Below are 18819 nucleotides of genomic sequence, written 5' to 3' on the forward strand. Positions count from 1 at the left end.
GGCGAGTACAGGGAGAGGAGGCAGCTGGATGAGAAGGTGAAGAAGTAGGGGCTGGACCTTCAGGCACGGAGGCCTGGTGAGTTGTAGAGACAGGCTCATCAGAGGTGGATGTCCGCGGCCTCTTGGCTGGCGGCTGATCAGCAGGCACATGCATGTCGGCGGGGGACTTCCATCACATTATCATTGGAGTCGATATCGAACAATTTCTGCTTGTGAACGTCCATGTGTCTTTTGGAGGTGAGGGAGGAGAGGTGAATTGATTGTCCCAGTGGGAGATAGAGCGGTAGGAAGGGACGTCGTTAGGAGGGGAGGAAGGGTGGAGATCTTGAGGGTCACGGGAGGTGGAAGACTGTGAGGAAGTTCAAGGAGGGGGGCAGTGAGAACTATGGGTGCGAGACCTTGATAAATGGAAAACGAATAGGTTTACTTATGAATAAGCGATTAAATTCAACGCAAGTAAAACTAGAACTATTTTCGATTCTAATTATCAAAGTTTTCTACACTCTCGATGCTATTGCACTAAGTGGAGTAGAGAATTTGTTCCACTCATAGTTCTTTAGAATTAACGTTAACTAATATTATCAGTCTATCCAAAGTCAATGAGAGTAAAAGCGGAAATTATACTACGATGGAAATTATACTAACAAGATACGATAATTCAACAACTAATACTAAATTGATGATATGATAAGGAATTAGGGGAATTTGATTCCACCTTGAATTCAACTTAATAAACTAGCATAGATTGTTGTAATCCAATTTTTCTGTTCTTACGATAAGAATTGGTCGTTCTAATCCCTAATCATTCATGACAATCTCTACCAACTAATGACTAGCATCATGCAAGGATATCCCTACTCTTAACTATGATGGGTCTCTGCAAGGTGGGAGAGCTGGTTTTGGAGGAGCTTTGAGAGATTATAATGGAGAGGTTCGACTTGCATACTGTGGAAGTTCAACAAGACTGTCAGTTCTATACCAGGAGCCGCTGGGGGTGCAGAAAGGGCTTGAAGGTGCGAGAGATCTAAACGTCCAGAGAGTTGAAGTCCAGTCAGATTCTTTGAGAGTGATCCACATCATGAACAAGATGGAGAAACTACCGTGGTACTGTAGAAACTTGGTGGCACAAATATGGGCTGTGAGAGTGAAGTTTGATGAAGTAATCTTTAAGCATATTTTTAGAGAAGGAAATCAGGTGGATGATTATCTATCAAAAGTTAATAGGTCCTTGTGTAATGATATTTTGTTCTTTATTCCCCCCATGGATCAAAAACTCAATGTACTGATCAAAGGGGATAAAGAAGGAAAACTGCACTTGCGTTCTTGAGTATATAAAAGGTTGGGGCATCCTTAACCCCTAGCTATTTCAAAAAAAAAAAAAAAAAAAAAAAACATGTGAGGAAGTTCAATCCATTCTCATGGCGAATCAACTACCTTCTAGAGTGGAATAAAATCTTATAACTATTTCTACTCTACAAAATCAAGTTTTCATCAAGGCTTCCTCAAACCCCTCTAATGAAAGTTTAGCCTTGATTCATAAAACTATCATTTCTATATGAATTTAAGCAAGACATGATATAAAGATTATAAATTTACTACTTTGAACTACTCAAAGATTCAAATCTAAATTAACAACTAAGAAATGATTAACAACTAATAATTGAATTTAGCTCTAAGTAATTTAATAAACCAAAACTAAAATTATGAATAACTAACTACTTTTATTAATCTAATGAAGAATTATCAATGATTCAAATACTAAATTAAAAACAAGTTAATAGAAGCTAATTAATGGAGTCTAAAACTCGATCTAAAATTATTGGCTAATAGGCAATTAAAAAAACTAGATGCTTAAGAGTTCAGTCTTGTGTCTTGAAATGGAGGAGACAAGATCCACTTTTTCGTGCATCTGCTGAGAAGCCATGTTTTGGGCAGGAAAATCAAGCCCAAAGCCCACTTTCTTCAGTCCACAGAGGCCTTCTCAGCTGGGTTTGACTTCAACAGACTTTTCGTCCACTTCTACTCCTCTGATTGGGTCAAGTCTTGAACCATTGGAAAGCTCTTTCTAAGATGGTCGTTTTGACATAAGGTAGGCCTATTTCCGAGGTTTGAGTCCAAAGATACGGTCTTCGGAAGTTCTACTGACTTTTGTGCGCTGTTTCTGCCCCTGTTGGTTTTGACTTTTCAGTTTTGAACGGGCTTTAAAAAGGCTTTTTCTCCTTGAATCTTGGCCTTTAATCATAGAACTCCTTAGCAGCCAACCCTTGCTCCTTTATCTCATAAAAGTGACACATTTCTGCACATAATCGACTCCAATACCTGAAATACATAAAAACACATAATCAACATTAACTTTTATTTATTACTAGCATAATTGGTCTAAAAGTATTATTGTTAAGGGGTTAAAACTACAGTTTTGGGCTCTTATCAGACCTCTTCTTTGAAGGAGGAGGACGCGGGGCTTTCGCTCCTTGGGAAGGGGAGGACAAAAAAAAGGACCTGTTAAGCTGCGGAAGGTGTTGAGAGTGGGGATGGGCATTAAGGGAGTAGCGGTGGTGGGATGAATGCCTAAGAAGTCAGCCTGGGCAGAACCAAGGTCGCGGAGCTAGGCAAAGATAGGACAGGAGATGTTATCATAAATCCTGGATTTGGAATCTGGCCGCCAACCTGTAAATAAGAGCAATTGTGAGTTAATAGATTAAATGGAAAACACTTCAAGGAACGGGAAAAGAACTACGATACTCACCGCAAAGTCGGAAGGCGAGATGGTTAAGAGTCGGTGGGAGGAATGTCCATGGACGAGAAAGTTTCTGATACATAGAAGCGGATAGTGGTGCCAAACTTTATCCGAAGTGGTAAGCCGAAGGAGAAAAGATTGTTTCTTAGGACGAACACAGAAGGACTGGTATCCTATGCTGACATCCTTGGTGCTGGTTTTGAGATAGTATTGAGAGTAGATGTCGCGGCTGGTGATCTTGGGTTCTCGAGTCCCATTGTAAGAATTCGCGGCATACATTATCCGCCAAAAATTTCCTATGCCTTGGCAAGAGGGAATGTTAAAGTGGTTGCAAACTTCGACATCCAGAAGAGTAAGGGGAAGCCGTAGACTGTCAACCATTTGGCCTATAGTGATGACAAGAGAGCCCGGTTGGTGAGGAACCAAATGGGGATAGTGGGTGACAGAGGACATGTGTTCCAATATAACGTTGGCTGGAACGCCGTAGGCAACTCTAATGGCGTCTAAATTAGGTCTACGAGATCTAGGGCGGGGGCTGCAATAAAGTAGTGAGGCGGCCGGAGGTGGAGGGTACCGTAGTGGAATCAGGAGGTGGGGGAGAGGATACCCCCGCTGAACGGGAAGAGGATGAGTCGCCATATTCGTGGTCCAACATCGGAAGGGAGATGAACAGATTTTAGAAATTGAACTATTTCAAAACAAAAACGAGAAAGACAGTTCAACTAAAAGAGAGAGGGCCAAGAAAACGTACCGATCAATGGGAAGAGGGAGTTGGTGAGGTCGTGAAAGATAGCTGGAAGTGAAGAAAGGTACCGGAGAGACCACCACAGTGAAACACACGTGCACCGGCGAAGGATTGAAGGAGAAGAAAAATGGGGAGTTGGAGCAAAGGGAGAGAAGAAGAAGAGACAAGGAAAAAGAAAGTGAGGGAAGAAGAAGAAGGACGGGGGTTTAAATAGGCTGGGGGTAAAAAGGTAACTTCGGGGCGGCAAGGAAATCGAAGCATCGGCTGGGGCTCCAGCCGAAGGACGACACGAGGGAGCACAGGAAACAAGGGGCCGCCAGAAAAAACGCGCGAGATGAGTACCTTTCACATCACACGCTTCCCAAAATGGCCAGATATTAGCTGGAGAGGAGATTAAAGAGGTGGAAGTTCTCGACCTCGGGCCAATTATATGGCCGCGAAGTTGAGAAGAGGCATTTGTAGTGGCCCATTATATAGCACTGGACTTAGGCAAAGACAAAGGGGGGAGGCAGTGTAACAAGGAAGGCTAGGGAGTATGGGATCATGTCCGCGAAACCCTAGAGAGTGGACGTGGCACTGGTACGACTATAAGATGGGCCGAGGGATGGAGGGAAGAGGGACGGTCTGGATTAAGGCGTCTCAATAGAGGAGCAAAGACCGAGTCAGCGGGATAAGGAAGGGGAGCAACTTAATACGCTACCCTGGGGAGCAGGAGAACCGAGCTGCGGAGCCTTAGGGGGCGAACGTGGCCGAGGTACGACAAATAGGAGAGCCGTCAGATGAGGGGACAGATGGGCAGTCCAGAAAGGAAGGGGAGGGGTATAAAAAGAAGAGGATGAAGACATAAAATGGGGCTACATTAGAGAGAAAAGGGAGAGGAAAACAAGGAGGGAGAAGAAAAAGAAAGGAAGAAGAAGAGAACTGTAGCAGGCATGAGATTTTAGGTTCATACAAGACATTCCTTTATATTCCATCTTAGTAACTATTTTTTTTTTTCTGAAGATATATATTTATGACAGTTTACTAGTTATAATTAGAGGGAAGATAATGAGAAAGGAATGGTAGTGGGAGATTAAGAAACAAGTGAACCAATTAATAGTAAAACACATGGGCATAGAGCCTGAGAAACTTGAGCAACTCCTCATACTGGGTTTTATCTTCAATAGAAATTGATATAAGAAAACTTCTTGGAAAATGCGGATGAGTTCTATTTGTTCCAAAACCACACTCTTGACGTCAAAAATGCTAATTCAACTGATTTTTTGAATATTTACATGTCAAACTCAAATAATCCAATTGAAGCTTCTAATCCTATTCTTCATGCTGAAATTTAATCATTACTAACACCATTTTAGTTGCATGTTTTGCTTCATCACTAAATTCTATCCATCATCACTTGTATCTCATATATTAGTTTTTTGTATCGATGACGGAGGCATACCTCAATATAGTTTTTTTCTTTTTATAACTAGAACTCTAGTTGGTTATGGAGTTCAAAAATGCAGGACAAATTTGGTTCTTAAGAATTAGAGAAGAAGACGATGAATGAGAGAGAATGAGGAAGGAGAGATTAAAACATAAAATAAAGATGGAAGGTCTCACATGACATCAACATTATAGATTGTTACTAGGTTTTGTACCCGGGCATATGCCCAGAATCTTTTAGATATTTTGCATGATGTAAAAGGGCGTCATTTTGATATTTCCAGACCGTTTGATCACTCATCCAAGGGTCTGTAGACCCTCATCCCTATGAGAATATCCTCGGGGGGTAGTGGAGCCTATTTTTTATTTCATACTTTCTATTATATTATCAAAAGCTTTTATGACGCCATGTAATGCAAGTACAAAATCTGATTCAACTCGCAACTCATAGCCATGATATTTTACATATTCTCTTTTAACTCCCCTCAGTGTTCACCATTACCAACATTCGTGTACATATATGGCTTCTACCTTCCAAAAGACTTTTAAAAAAACCCAAATTTTTTACACAGTTCCTATTTTCTAGCCTCAGAGTCTGAATTTCGTCTAGACTGTCACATGTACCCCTCAATTTAATTTAGTGCGTAAAGATCAACATTTTTTGGAGTCTGAATTTCGTTTGGACTGTTGTCACAATATGTACCCGAGCTCTTATATATATATGATAGATATGCAAATAAAAGTTACTAAGTTCCTTCCAACCTCCGCAATTTAATTTAGTGCATAAAGATTAGCAGTTTTTGGAGTCGGACGAACACATATACCCGAGCTCTTACATAACTCGTACCAAGCAATAAGACATGATGGATATGCAAATAAAAGTTACTAAGTCCTTTCCCACTTCTCAATTTTATTTAGTGTGTAAAGATTAGCAATTTTTGGAGTCTGAATTTCGTCTGGATTGGCACATGTACCCGAGCTCTTATATAATTCGTATTAAGCAATAAGACATGATAATAAATATGCACATATTACTTACAAAGTCCCTTCCAGTCCCTCAATTTAATTTAGTGCGTACTTTCATTGGTATAAAAGCAAGCATGAAAGTATATATAGAAGTGAAACACGTACGTGTAAAATAATTTGAAAATAATACCAATGAACTTGTAGCAAAGAATTAATATATATCTTTTTAACAAAACTCACTTGCATAAAGATTACATGTCTATGAGTTATCACATCATAGCATACACATTATTAACCAAGTTGCAGTTGATGGTTGCAAGTTAATTACCTAACACATCTTTTTTGTTGATGCACGTATGGGTAGGTTGTACTCGTGTAGCATGCTCATTAAAATTCCTCCATTAAGGCAATGAAGTTGTTTTCAATGTAGGCTCAAGGATAAGTCTTGCAACCACAGCCCTCGGTTTGTTCTACCTCTTCCATCTTCAAATTGCTTTCAATCAACATCTTAGTTACGGAGATTCCGATAGTAGTTGTGAATACCATTGATGGAGGGATTTAGTGATTCGAATCCATCGTGCTTCTTTAATTGGTGTAAGTTAGGTTCTTTATAATATAGTAGAAAATCGATAGCATATTATGGCTTAATGCTCCATTTGAAGTCGTTCTCTCATGGTTGTTGAGATTGTGCATATCCAAATAATCTTTTTTGTAGAACTTGGTGTTAGTTTCAAATGAAGATAGTGAACTTCAAAAGTACTGGTAAGACCTTTATGTCAATAGCGGTACAACAAATAGCTTGCTTCGATTTCATAGTTATATTATAGTGTTTTCAAGGATGGGTTAAACACTTAAACATACAATCCCCAATGTCTCGAGAAGCTTTGAGTCAATTTTCCATGTAAAAAAATTATGGGCTAATTTCTCATGAAGATGCATGCCTGCTAGACTATACTCATTATTCACCAAAAATTAGCCACTGGATCTCAACACCGTGATCAAAAGATGGAACATAAACTGATCCCTGAAATAAAACATCATCCACTATTAACCGATGTACAAAAATCCCAATCTTAGCTGTATGTTAGAAAATTAAAATTTAGAAAAGACTCCCAGGAATTTTTTTACCAAATCCAAATATGGATCTACTGCGAAAGGCATGCATATATGACTGTGATGACTAAAACGTTTGATTGCGTTGAAAGGCTAAAAGACATAATTTCCAAATTACCTCAGTTTTCAGCTTCTTAAGGCATTTCAGCAGTGTTATGGGGCTGAGTTCACCAATCGCAAGGTCAGTTAGTTTCTCCTTACGAAATCTGTATATAGTGATAACCGAGTCAGCAAACCCTCACCTCCCTTCCTTGCGCTTCTTCTGGATTCTATATATGACAACGACATAGGTCAGATTTTACGCCTTTAGAAATTCTCAACTTTGCAACTTATCTATTAATTAGAAGAGTTAGAATGAGCTAATTTTCTTTGACAATGGCGGGAGTATCAACTTTGAAGCCCAACACTTTAACTTTTTCCAGTCCATCTAGCTGATTAGAAACGGAAAAACCTATTTATTATGTGCCATATATAATTGCTACACATTGATTTGGCAACATATTATTTTGGTAATTATGCATTTATCAAGTTATCATTGATTTCATTTTGAAAACGTACTCCTAGCACATTAACCCAAAACAACTGCACTTTCGCATCATTAAGGCGATGCAATTTGCAGAATTCAACATTCAATAATCAATCAAAGACTAAAAATATAACCACAATGCTTAATAATCAATTTAAGTTCTAATAGGAAACGGCCCTTAATACATTCTATATCCTTTCCTTTTAAACTCTTTTCATAATTGATTTCCTGACAATCAATGCATTGCATTAATTTAGGATAGCTCTTTCCAATATCAAACTGAACTCATTCCTAATTAATGGGCATGAATTTTGGGATTCCTTAATACGTTCTATATTCTTTCCTTTTAAACTTTTTTCATAATTGATTTCCTGACCGTTGTTGTTTGGGTGGTTTGCTTTTGGGTAGTATGGAACTATGGACGTATGGTTTCTGTTCTGACAGTCAATTTCTTTAGTGAAGCTAGCCTATTTGATAAAATAACTTACTCTCTCCTTAAGTCCTTAGAGGAAGGGATATGATCAAGGCCAAGGAAAGCTGTCCAATCGCTTCAATCACTCCTATGTCAATTTTGTTTGCTGAGACGCTCAAGAATAAGGGAAGATCTCTTAAGATAAAAAAGTGAACTTTTTTACTATAGTGAACTCCAGTTAAATTAACAGGGGAGAAAGAAAAGACTTGTATATTAGAATGCCATTTCTCTCGATGCTTCGGTTCTCGGATTGGTTATTGAGAATCAAGGGTGCAACAATTTCTTCTTTGATCCATTACGTGGCTAGGAATCCATCATTGGAAAGCAATTATGTGGCCATACATGCTCAAAATTCGAACTCAGAAGATTTCGAGTTAATTTAGGTTCGACGCTTACCTACCATTGACCTCTGGAAGTTTGAACTTCACTTGATCTACCACCTTCTGCGACTACGTTTAGTTATACATCTGCCTTCAAACTATTCTGGGTCTCTGATTATTCAGTTGACCTCACAACCAGCCGAGCAGAAGTATCAGGTTTAGTACCCTTCGTGGTGACGAATCCATCCATTACCAATCTAGGAAAACGGGGATATGGGCGAATAGGAAACAGGACCAATCAATGCATTTCCATTAATGTAGGATAGCTCTTTCTAATATCAAGCTGAACTCCTTCCTAATTAATCGGCTTGAATTGTGGGATTTTTAAGTTTCCAAATAAATCGGCTGTTTCTATAAATTTTATACAGATTCATTAACGTGTTACCTAGGAGAGAGAAACATCACTCTTATAGATGTCTAGTATCTAGTGTGAAATATGAACCCTTAGAAAGATCCGATCTCACTATCATAAAATTGAGTCCCAAAAACCGGACCCTTTAATATTTTATATTTAGAGTTTAATTAGATTTAGAAGTCTAGGTTAGATTTAGAAGTCTAGTTTCTTTCTTTATTAATCAAGTATGACTTATCTATATAAAGTGGCCATTATAGTTTAGTTCATTAATTTAATTATCAATTATCAAATTATCGATCAAATCTCCAAAACCTATTATACTTTTCTCCCTCAACTTCTACAATTCTTCAATTCAATCTTCTTCCTCCTTAAATTTATTATCCATTTTGAAGATCTATGCATCTTTTCTTATAATTCTCTTTTATTTCGCATCAATTGGTATCAAGAGCCTCACTTTTTAGATTCTAATCTAGAAAGCGATCCACTACCACCACTTCTGCAAACCACCAAAATTGTTTCTCTTAATGGCTGAATATGTTACGAAGGAACTAGTAGACACTATCGACAATGCTATCAACAAGCTTAATTAAGTTAGAATTGAACATTGATTCAAAGCTTGAAGCTATGGAGACGAGACTCGTGAATATGTTCAAATTAAAGAAGTTATGGCAGGTAAACCAATCACTGAATCCTCAAACACATCCAATAACCCTAAATATCATCTTCCCCCCAACCCTAAAGATACCCCAAAAACACAAGATCCACTATTACCACATCCAATAGCCAAAATATTTCAACAAAAAAAATCCGATTTTCTAAATAGCCCACCCAAAACCACATCTTTTCCCACAAAAAAAAAACAATCTTTTGATGAAGATGATGATAATGATGATGATGTTTTCAGAGTTGAAGAAGATGATATTGAAGGTGATACTGATTGTCGTTATGAAGATGAAAAACGTCTCAACCAAGATGTAAACCGAGTGAATTATGGCGTTATTCTAGAGTACAAACTCAAGGCCGACATCCCTAATTTTTCAGGTAATTTTAAAATTGAAGAATTTCTAGATTAGGAATATGAAGTTGATTCTTTCTTTGAGTTTATGGAAATACCAGAAGATAAGCAAGCCAAGATGGTTGCTTATAAATTAAAAGGAGCCGCTGCAGCTTATTGGCTTAGTTTTAAAGAAGAAAGACGTCGTAAAGGTCAACCTAAAATTTTGAGGTGGTATAGGATGAAAAGAATTCTTCGCAAGAAATTTTTGCCTGAGGATTATAAACAATAGTTGTTTACTAAATTACAGAATTGTCGCCAAGGAGCACGCTCCATTGAAGAGTGTGTGACAAAGTTCTATGGTATTCTTGCTCGCAATCAAGTTATTGAGACAGAATCACAATTGGTATCTCGTTTTCTTAATGGTCTCAATCGGATTGTTAAAAATCAGCTGGTTACTCCTGTTCGTACTATGGTTGATGTTATTCAGACGGCGATAAAGATTGAAACTACTTTGAGTTATTCTTCCCAAACCAACCATTCTTCTTACAGTCACAACAATTACTCTTGACCTTACCAATCCAAATCCTACACACAACCACAATATTCCCCCACCCCTTATACATATACCAATTCTCCTTCCGACACTTTTAACTATTCACCCCAACCTCCATCTTCCTCTCGCCAACGCCCATCCTACCAAAGGACTTCACACCAATATTCACCACCTTTACTTCCTTTACCTACACCACCACCATCAAATCCTACCACTCCTCCCTTTACCCGTCCTACCTTTCAACAACCTCAATACAATACCCACAACAACCAATCCCGAACCCAACCTTTCAACCACCCAAATTCTAAGTCCAATAACCCTTATGCTAAACATAGAGGAGACCACTGTTATGAGTGTGGAGATACTACTCACACTTCTGCCCAATGTCAGCAACAAGTTGTTGGTTATGTGGAGCGTGTGTCACACCCCGAATTTCTAAACAATTACAAAGTGAATATTTGAAATATAAATATCTCAAACATCCCTATATTCAATTGTCTAAAAACCCAGGCTATGATGGGGTGGATACAACACATGCCAAAACCGAAAACCCACATCATAACGAATCAACTTAACAACAATAATCTCCAAAATTTCTCAACCATCACTTTATGAAAAGACTATCTTCTGTCCAAAAACCATCAAAACAAACTCTAAGAATAAAATGTCTTCAACATCGTATTCTCATGTTATGATGAATATGAAACCATGTTATTACATACTTTTAAAAAGATCAGACCTAATAAAAATAAACTCCCGGACTGCTCCAGAAACAAATCTAAATCAAATGCCGTGGTTCCATTGCCCTCCACCTATGTTCCCAAGAACACACCCACGTTGCCAAAACAAAGCAAACATGAGTCAGCAAAATGGAATTTGCTGGTATGAGTAGACTCACAACATAAATACAATTCCATACTTTAATTACCCAAACCACACTTTATATGTACCCATAACTTGATCATTCTCAGCTTAGAAGACTGGTAGTTTCATCATTTCAAACGGCATAGTTTCTTTCCCAAACAAGACTTCCATGCTATTAACTCATTATAATAACTCATCTTAATAACTTAGTAATTGAATTAAATCATATCGATATCCACTTTTGTATAAGGGTAGGACAACATCCCTACACAAAATATTATTAAGTCCTACCCTCTTGTAAACGGAAGTTAGAAATTCTAAACAACATATGTAGATATCCTATAAGTATTCAAATGCAAGTCCAAGCACACCCGCACAATCAAATCAATTTCTCTTATTAATTAATTAATTACTTTTCTTATACACCCACCCTTTAGTACCTATGTACCTTAGGTCATTCTCGCCACATTCAATGAATACCTAGGTCATTCATGACACAATCAATGAATACCCATTTATAACGCTAACGGACTATTTATGGCACATTCAATAATTGCCCACCTATCACATGACATCTTAAGTCATAAAAACTCATTTCCAAAACTTGAGGCGTGGAGAGATTCTAAAAGGGTGTGGTAAATTTGTTGAGAACACTATTGAATTTTATTGCATATATTATTTCAGAGAATGGAGGAGTAACTTGTTTCACGTATTATTGTTTACGCGTTATTAATTAGATTGATGTCTAAGTGTCATAGCGTCGTATATCATAAAAGATTGATATATCACATAGTAGTTAATACACGTACACACGTATATATATATAAAGCCTTAGCCTAACGCCAAACACGCTAATAGCCCTAGTCCTATCATAATAGACCTAATCATTTGTCGAGTCAAAGTCAACCTGCCAAGGGTCAACAGCAGTCAACCAGCCCTAAACTCATCCAACCAAAAACCAAAGATTAAGGCCTAAAGTGTTTAGTCTTTTCCAAGCCCAATCTAAACTTAAGCCCATAAATTTATAACCTGACCCACTTGGATTTATTTTAAGTTCTATGGACATCACCCATCCAAAATAGAACTGACCCAAAACGTACCAATAGGTTTCAGCCCAACTTAACTTATTGATTTCAGCCCAAAACAAAAAATAGATTTTGGCCCAAAACAAAAATAGATTTCGGCCCAACCCAAGCCCAACAGAGTCATCTTCCTCCCTTCGCCAGTAGCCTCCTCCACTAGCCACCACCGGATCAGCCACCATGAGTTCTCCTCCTCCTCCACTTTCATCCCACTGGTTTTACTCCTTATGAAAACCCCTAACACTTTAACAAACACAAAAATTGATTTCCTCACATCACTCACTCTTTTCTCAGTTGAATCGCGCCGCCATTAACAACCCCCCACTCTACAGTACTCACACACACACTACCAACAACTATCAGACAACCAAACCAACTACGAAATAATCCACATCAATAACCCTTCCTCCACGCTGGGTCGCCCACCATTAACGACCCCTCCAAGCTTCGACAGCCTACATTTGACAGCCCTCACACACCCCCACTACCACCAAACATCAAACCATTAACAACAACATTATATACATAATAAACATTCAAACAATATACAGGTTTTAACTCCTTCAGGGACAATTTCTCTGTCCTCTGGGCTTAGCTTGCGCAGCCATTAACTCCTTCAGAGTTCCAACAGTCCAATAAATCTAACCGGTTTTAACAATAACAAGCAGAATAATCACAGACGAGAGGAAGAGCAGAAAAATAAGCGGAAACATTGTACTACAGTAAAACTTTTTATCTTTGTATAGACGAGAAAAAGAAAACTAAACTACTCACCCGTGATACGCTCCTGCTACCCGCTGATATCAGCTATCAGAAAAATCTTCCTTTTCCTCTCTCAGTATAACTTTTTTTTTTTTTTTTTTTTTTTTTCCTGTATAAAACTCTCGTTTTTTTTTTTTAAAACTCCGTGTGAACTCCTTTTTGGTTTTCAAACCCCCCTAAAAACAAGGAAAGAAGGTTTATCTCTTAACCCTACTGGGTTTCCTATCCTTACTCATATCTATCCTATTTTTGTTTTATCTATTATTATTATTATTATTATTATTATTATTATGGTAATAGGAAAAGTAAAAGTAAAACACGGGGTGTTATAGCGTGACACTGAACTCGATTGTGAACAAGTTGATAATTTTTCTAATGAGCAAATCAATCAAGATACAACTTACGAGATTAATGAAGTTGACGGTGATCCCATACTTTCTATTTGTCATCCTTTGTTACTTGTGCAACCTTTTCTATTACAAAGGCACGATATTTTCCACTCTAAGTGCTTCATTAAAGACAATGTTTGCAATTTAATTGTTGACAGTGGCAGTAGCAAAATTTTTGTTTCTTGAGCTTTGGTTGAAAAGCTTCAGTTACCTGTTACTCTCCATCCTAAGCCATATTCTATTGGTTGGATAACAAATAATTGTTCTTCTAAGGTAACCCATCAATGCCTTGTTGAATTTTCTTTTGGCAATTATGTTGATTCTATTGTTTGTGATGTTGTGCCTATGACTGCTAGTCACTTACTTCTTGGACAACCTTGGAAATATGATGTTCCTGTTGTGTATAATGGCTTTGAGAATACTTACTCCTTTTGTAAAGATGGTGCAAAGTTTCTAATGTGTCAGTCTCGTTCTTCTACTCTTGCTCATTCACAAAGTGATGCTCAGACACAAGCTTTTGTTGCTACTATTCTAAAATCTTTACATCTGCAAACTTCTACTCATCATTCTCTTAGTGCACATGAAGCTGCAAAGCCACCAGTAGTGGAAATTCCTCCTAAGGTACAACCTTTGATAGTTAAATTCAGTTCTTTATTTCCCGATGAGTTGCCGAATTATTTACTGCCTATGAGAGATATTCAGCATAACATTGATTTGATACTGGGTGCTAGTTTACCTAATTTTCCTTATTACTGATTGAGCCCTAGTGAAAATACAATTCTTCAAGGGCAAGTTGAAGATTTGTTACAGAAAGGGTTGATTCGTCCAAGCAAGAGTCCTTGTTATTGCCCAACTTTCTTAGTTTCTAAGAAGGATGGAGGATGGCGTATGTGTATTGATTGTCAAGCATTGAACCACATAGCTATACCTTATCGGTTTCCCATTCCTCGCATTGATAACATAATTGATATGCTATCTGGTTCTGTGGTTTTTACTGAGATTGATCTTCGTAGTGGCTATCATCTTATTCGTATTCGTCACGGTGATGAATGGAAAACAACTTTTAAGACAAGAGAAGGTCTTTATGAATGGCTTGTTATGCAATTTGGATTATCTAATGCTCCTAGCACTTTCATGCGACTCATGAATAAGGTTTTGCAGCCTTTTCCTAGAAAATTTGTTATTGTTTATTTCGATGACATTTTGATATTTAGTCGCAGTATTGATGATCATATTTCTCATATTCGCCAAGGTTTGCAAGTACTTCTTGAGAATGTCTTATATGTAAACTTGAAAAGGTGTGCATTCATGACAAATCATGTACTTTTCTTAGGTTATGTGATATCTGATAAAGGTGTTCTTGTTGATGATACTAAGATTAAAGCCATTCGTGATTGGCCAATTCCAACTTCTATCTATAAAAGATGTCAGAAGTTTTCATGGATTAGCTACCTTCTATCGGCATTTTGGTCACAATTTTAGTTCTCTTGTTGCACCTCTCACAGATTGTCTGAAACAAGATAGATTTTAATGGAATGAAGCTACTAATAAAAACATTAATCTTTTTAAGGAAAAGCTTTAATCCATGGGGGTTTACCTTCACACAAAAAGCTATTGTTAACTGGTAGCTATACACCGACGTTCGCTGCCTTGTCTGCTGATCAGCTCCCAAATGTGCATTTTATTATCCTTATATTACTGCATTACAACCCTTCTTATGTTTAATGAAAAGACAACTTATAACTTTTATTGTCTTTTTCAGGTTACAGAGAATTTTAGACCACTTCTCATAAAAGCTGCGTCTTAGCACCCAAAATGAAATTTAATCATGCTTATTATGAAGACCAGAAGCTGCTATGAAAAAGTGTTGAAAAAGTTGAAGTCAACGGTCACAGTCAAAGGTCAAAGCCCTCAACTCAGAAGACCAGAGATAGATGCCCTTATCTCAAAATATGGCATTCTCCAAAACCTATCTTGGTCAAGAAGAAATCAGAAAGCAAAAGGAAAAGCAAAAGCATAAAGTGAAGTGTGAGGTGTCTCAAATGTAATGGAGAAGGGCAAATAAGTAAAAGGTATAAAGTAGGCGTATATAATATAAAATTTAGGGAGAGAGAATGCACCTAGACTTAATCTAGTGTCATGTATGATTTAATTTCTAGTTATTTATTTTTCAAGTCTTTTTACTTTATTGTTCTTCATTTTCTTTTCAATCCAATCTTGTTATTTTGCTTATTTCAACCAATCAATCTTATTTTGTTGTTCTTTGTTTCAATCTTCAATTCAATACTTTCTTTCAATGTTTTAAATCATTTCCATCTTAAACAACTTAAGTTTCAATGTTTTTCATTCATAAACTAAAAAACTAGACAAGTTCTAAACTAAGAGTCTACCTTCTTCCTTCAAACTCCCATCATTCAAACTCTAAACAATCTAGGATGAACCACAATCAAATCAACTTTGAAGATACTCCAACAACTCAGCTTCAAATGGCACCGCCGTCATGGATTGAAGGAGCAAGAGTGCTTGGTTAAGCATCTAAGGAGGAAGCACTATTCACACCTTTCTATTTCTATTTTTTTTAAAATTTTTTTGTTGTTTTATTTCGCTGTTTTTTCATTACTAACTTACTTTTTTGCAAATCAGGGTTAGGGATCAACATACTGGAGAGGAGCTGAAGCTGGAGAAGAAAACCGGAAGAAGTTCACTGAAATCGGACAGGCGACCGTGCATGCACCTCCACATACGCGTGTCTAGTTGTTTCCAGTTCCAGTTGATTTTTGATGTATAGTTGAACTCCGAATGTGGATTTTTTAATAAAGTAGGATAAACTAGTGGAACTTGTTTGTAATAGTTAGAGACAAAAAGAAAAAAAGGAAAAAAATTAGTAAAAATGGTTTTTGATTGATTTTTGTAGATGAACATGAGTTGAATTTGGTTGAAGTTGTATACTTACCAAGGGATTAGAGTTTTCATTGCCTTGGGAAGTTCGAGTGTGCGAGGCAAGTTGTGAATTATCGCTCGCACACTTTGAATCAACTTGGTAATCAACACTCTAAGTCTATTTAACTTTAGGTAATCTAGATAATCAATCTAAACTAGTTAATATATTAGATTAGTATAATATTAATTTAGTTTTAAGTTTTGGGCCCTTGAAGGCAAAGTTATTTAAATTATAAAAAAAACCCAACTTGTGGGCTTTTTAAGTGGACCTTTATTGTAACTTAAAACAGGGTAAAGCTTGAAAGGTTGGGCCTGATTCTCAGATCACACGCCAACCGACCTCACCTTCTCCTCAAGCAGCGTGTAAGCACGACTTGATAGGCAAATTCTAAACCTCCTCGAAGCCCAAGTAAGAGGATATCTTGTGTGTTCAAGCATGCTTACGTGATTGTTTAAAATTTAATTTCCGCACTGTAATTTACATTCACACATAAGGCTGAACCCGAGCCACATAACAGCCATTGGGAAATCATTCCCCAATGTAGGTAAATCGAACGTTGCTTGATTCTTGAAGCCCTAGACAAAAAAAAAAAAGAATTAAAATCAATCAACTAGAGCCCAAAGTAGTCACACTCCTCTAGAAAATGACAAAAATATAGCCACGAGGATTTATTGTAATCAGTTACTAGATTCCGGTGGACCAACTACCTTCCTCACTCCCCTCCCCCAGATTCACCGTGAGTGAGATTCTTGGTAGCACATCACTTGGTGAAGTGACTGCCTACTCTTCTGAGCTGTGTAGTAGAGCCATCCTAGTCTCGTGCCCAATTGTTCCCTTGAACAGGGCATAATAATTTATAAACCAAACAAATATTTTCAAAAATCCAAAAAATGAATTTCTACTATTTGTGCATCATCATTGATTGAGCATTCATGTCTTATCAATATGCATCGCAACCGTCATAGAATTACAATGCAAACCCAAAACCTTATTTTTTTTGCGGTAGTCCTTATTACTGGTTATCTCATTGTCCATCATATACCGAATTCGAGTATACTACGGAAAATCCTTACGCTTACGAACCTCAATGTTCAAACTTCCCTAGTACCCCATACACTCAAGAGTTTTCCAGTCATGCCGACAATTCATGGAATTCCACCACAAATAGTCAACCACCATTCATATATCCACTTGGTCAGTCAGAGTAAGGTTTCACCCAAAACCCATTATCATTCACATCACCATCCATATCAAATTCATATCCCACACCGCCATCTATCACAGACCAACTCTATCAAGAAATGGCCAAACAAATAATACTAACTCAACAAATAGTAACTACCTTATGTTTTCTCCAATTTGATTCAAATAATGCCACATCTGAGACTAATATTCCTCCCACCAGTCCATAACCCAACTGAAAAGAGAAACAAGGTGTTACTATAACAAAGCCAATTGTTAAAGCCCATCTTGATACTCATAACCAGTTAAAAACCCATCATCCTCCACCTGACTATCGTGTGAATTCCAAATCTTATAATGATGACTATATGTCCGAAGTCACAATTTCTCTCACATGCCTTAATACATCATTACCCATAAATGAGAAAACTCTGGCAGGAGAAAATCAAGAGCATGTATTGGACTAGACACGCTTGGAAAATGGCATTGACAAAATTTATGAAGATCTAGGTAGAGAGGAAAAAGAAAATGAAGTGCTTCAAAAAGAGCGAATAAAATCTATGTTGGAAAGTGGATTTCAATTTAGTTTGGCCATTAACGACATATCGATGGAACAAATTTGTGACATTTTTAATATTGCAGATATGAACCATAATCTTGTGGAAATGCCAAAACTAGATGAAGAATTTTCTGAGTCCTCGAAATCATGTGAAGAACCACCACCCAACTATCACCATCCCAATTTAACACCTCTTGAAATCCAACCTCCATTCGTAAAAAAATCACCAATTTCTGAGGACAACACCACGAAACCATTTCAAAGAAACCTCAAATTCGCACTTAAGCCAATTGCCTTTGAGATCATTCATAATTTTTTAAACCTTCCCAGTAAGGAGACTTTGCCCATCATTTCTGCAGTTGAGAAACCTGGTATGTCCTATTCCCTATCAATTGAGCCTTATGAAGGACATATACTACTAACCACTCACTCTTTTGGACAATTCAAACATGATGGGTTATTGCATAAATTCCATGATGGGTTACACAAACATCCTTTTATCATTTTGCATCTTACACTCCAAATACATCATTTCATTCTTTTTGGGGGTGTATGCTTTCATATGTTTTTCTATAAAGATCCCCAACTGTTTAGATTATTAGTATATAGTTAACAACATATCATCCATCTTATATACATAGTCTTGGGGAATCTGACTTAAAACGACCCCATATATAGTCTTGACTATACAAGATTCATATCGTGTTTTCTCAATGCATTCCATGGGAGTGCATCATTAAGGTAATCAGACCCTCTTCTTGGAGTGTCTGA

The 18819-nt window shown here is 37.4% G+C and overlaps 1 long non-coding RNA gene across 1 annotated transcript; it reads right to left on the bottom strand.

Annotated features, from left to right (window-relative positions):
* Positions 1-6681: 6681 nt before the first annotated feature.
* On the bottom strand, positions 6682-8724 carry LOC147497049 (uncharacterized). Its single transcript, XR_015196724.1, has 3 exons — positions 8381-8724; positions 7105-7255; positions 6682-6897 (listed from the first exon to the last, which is right to left on the bottom strand). It is a non-coding gene; the product is annotated as an uncharacterized LOC147497049 (long non-coding RNA).
* Positions 8725-18819: the final 10095 nt, after the last annotated feature.

Source organism: Coptis chinensis, chromosome 5 (genome assembly GCF_015680905.1).
Source record: "Coptis chinensis isolate HL-2020 chromosome 5, ASM1568090v1, whole genome shotgun sequence".
In the NCBI taxonomy this organism is placed as follows: Eukaryota; Viridiplantae; Streptophyta; class Magnoliopsida; order Ranunculales; family Ranunculaceae; genus Coptis; species Coptis chinensis.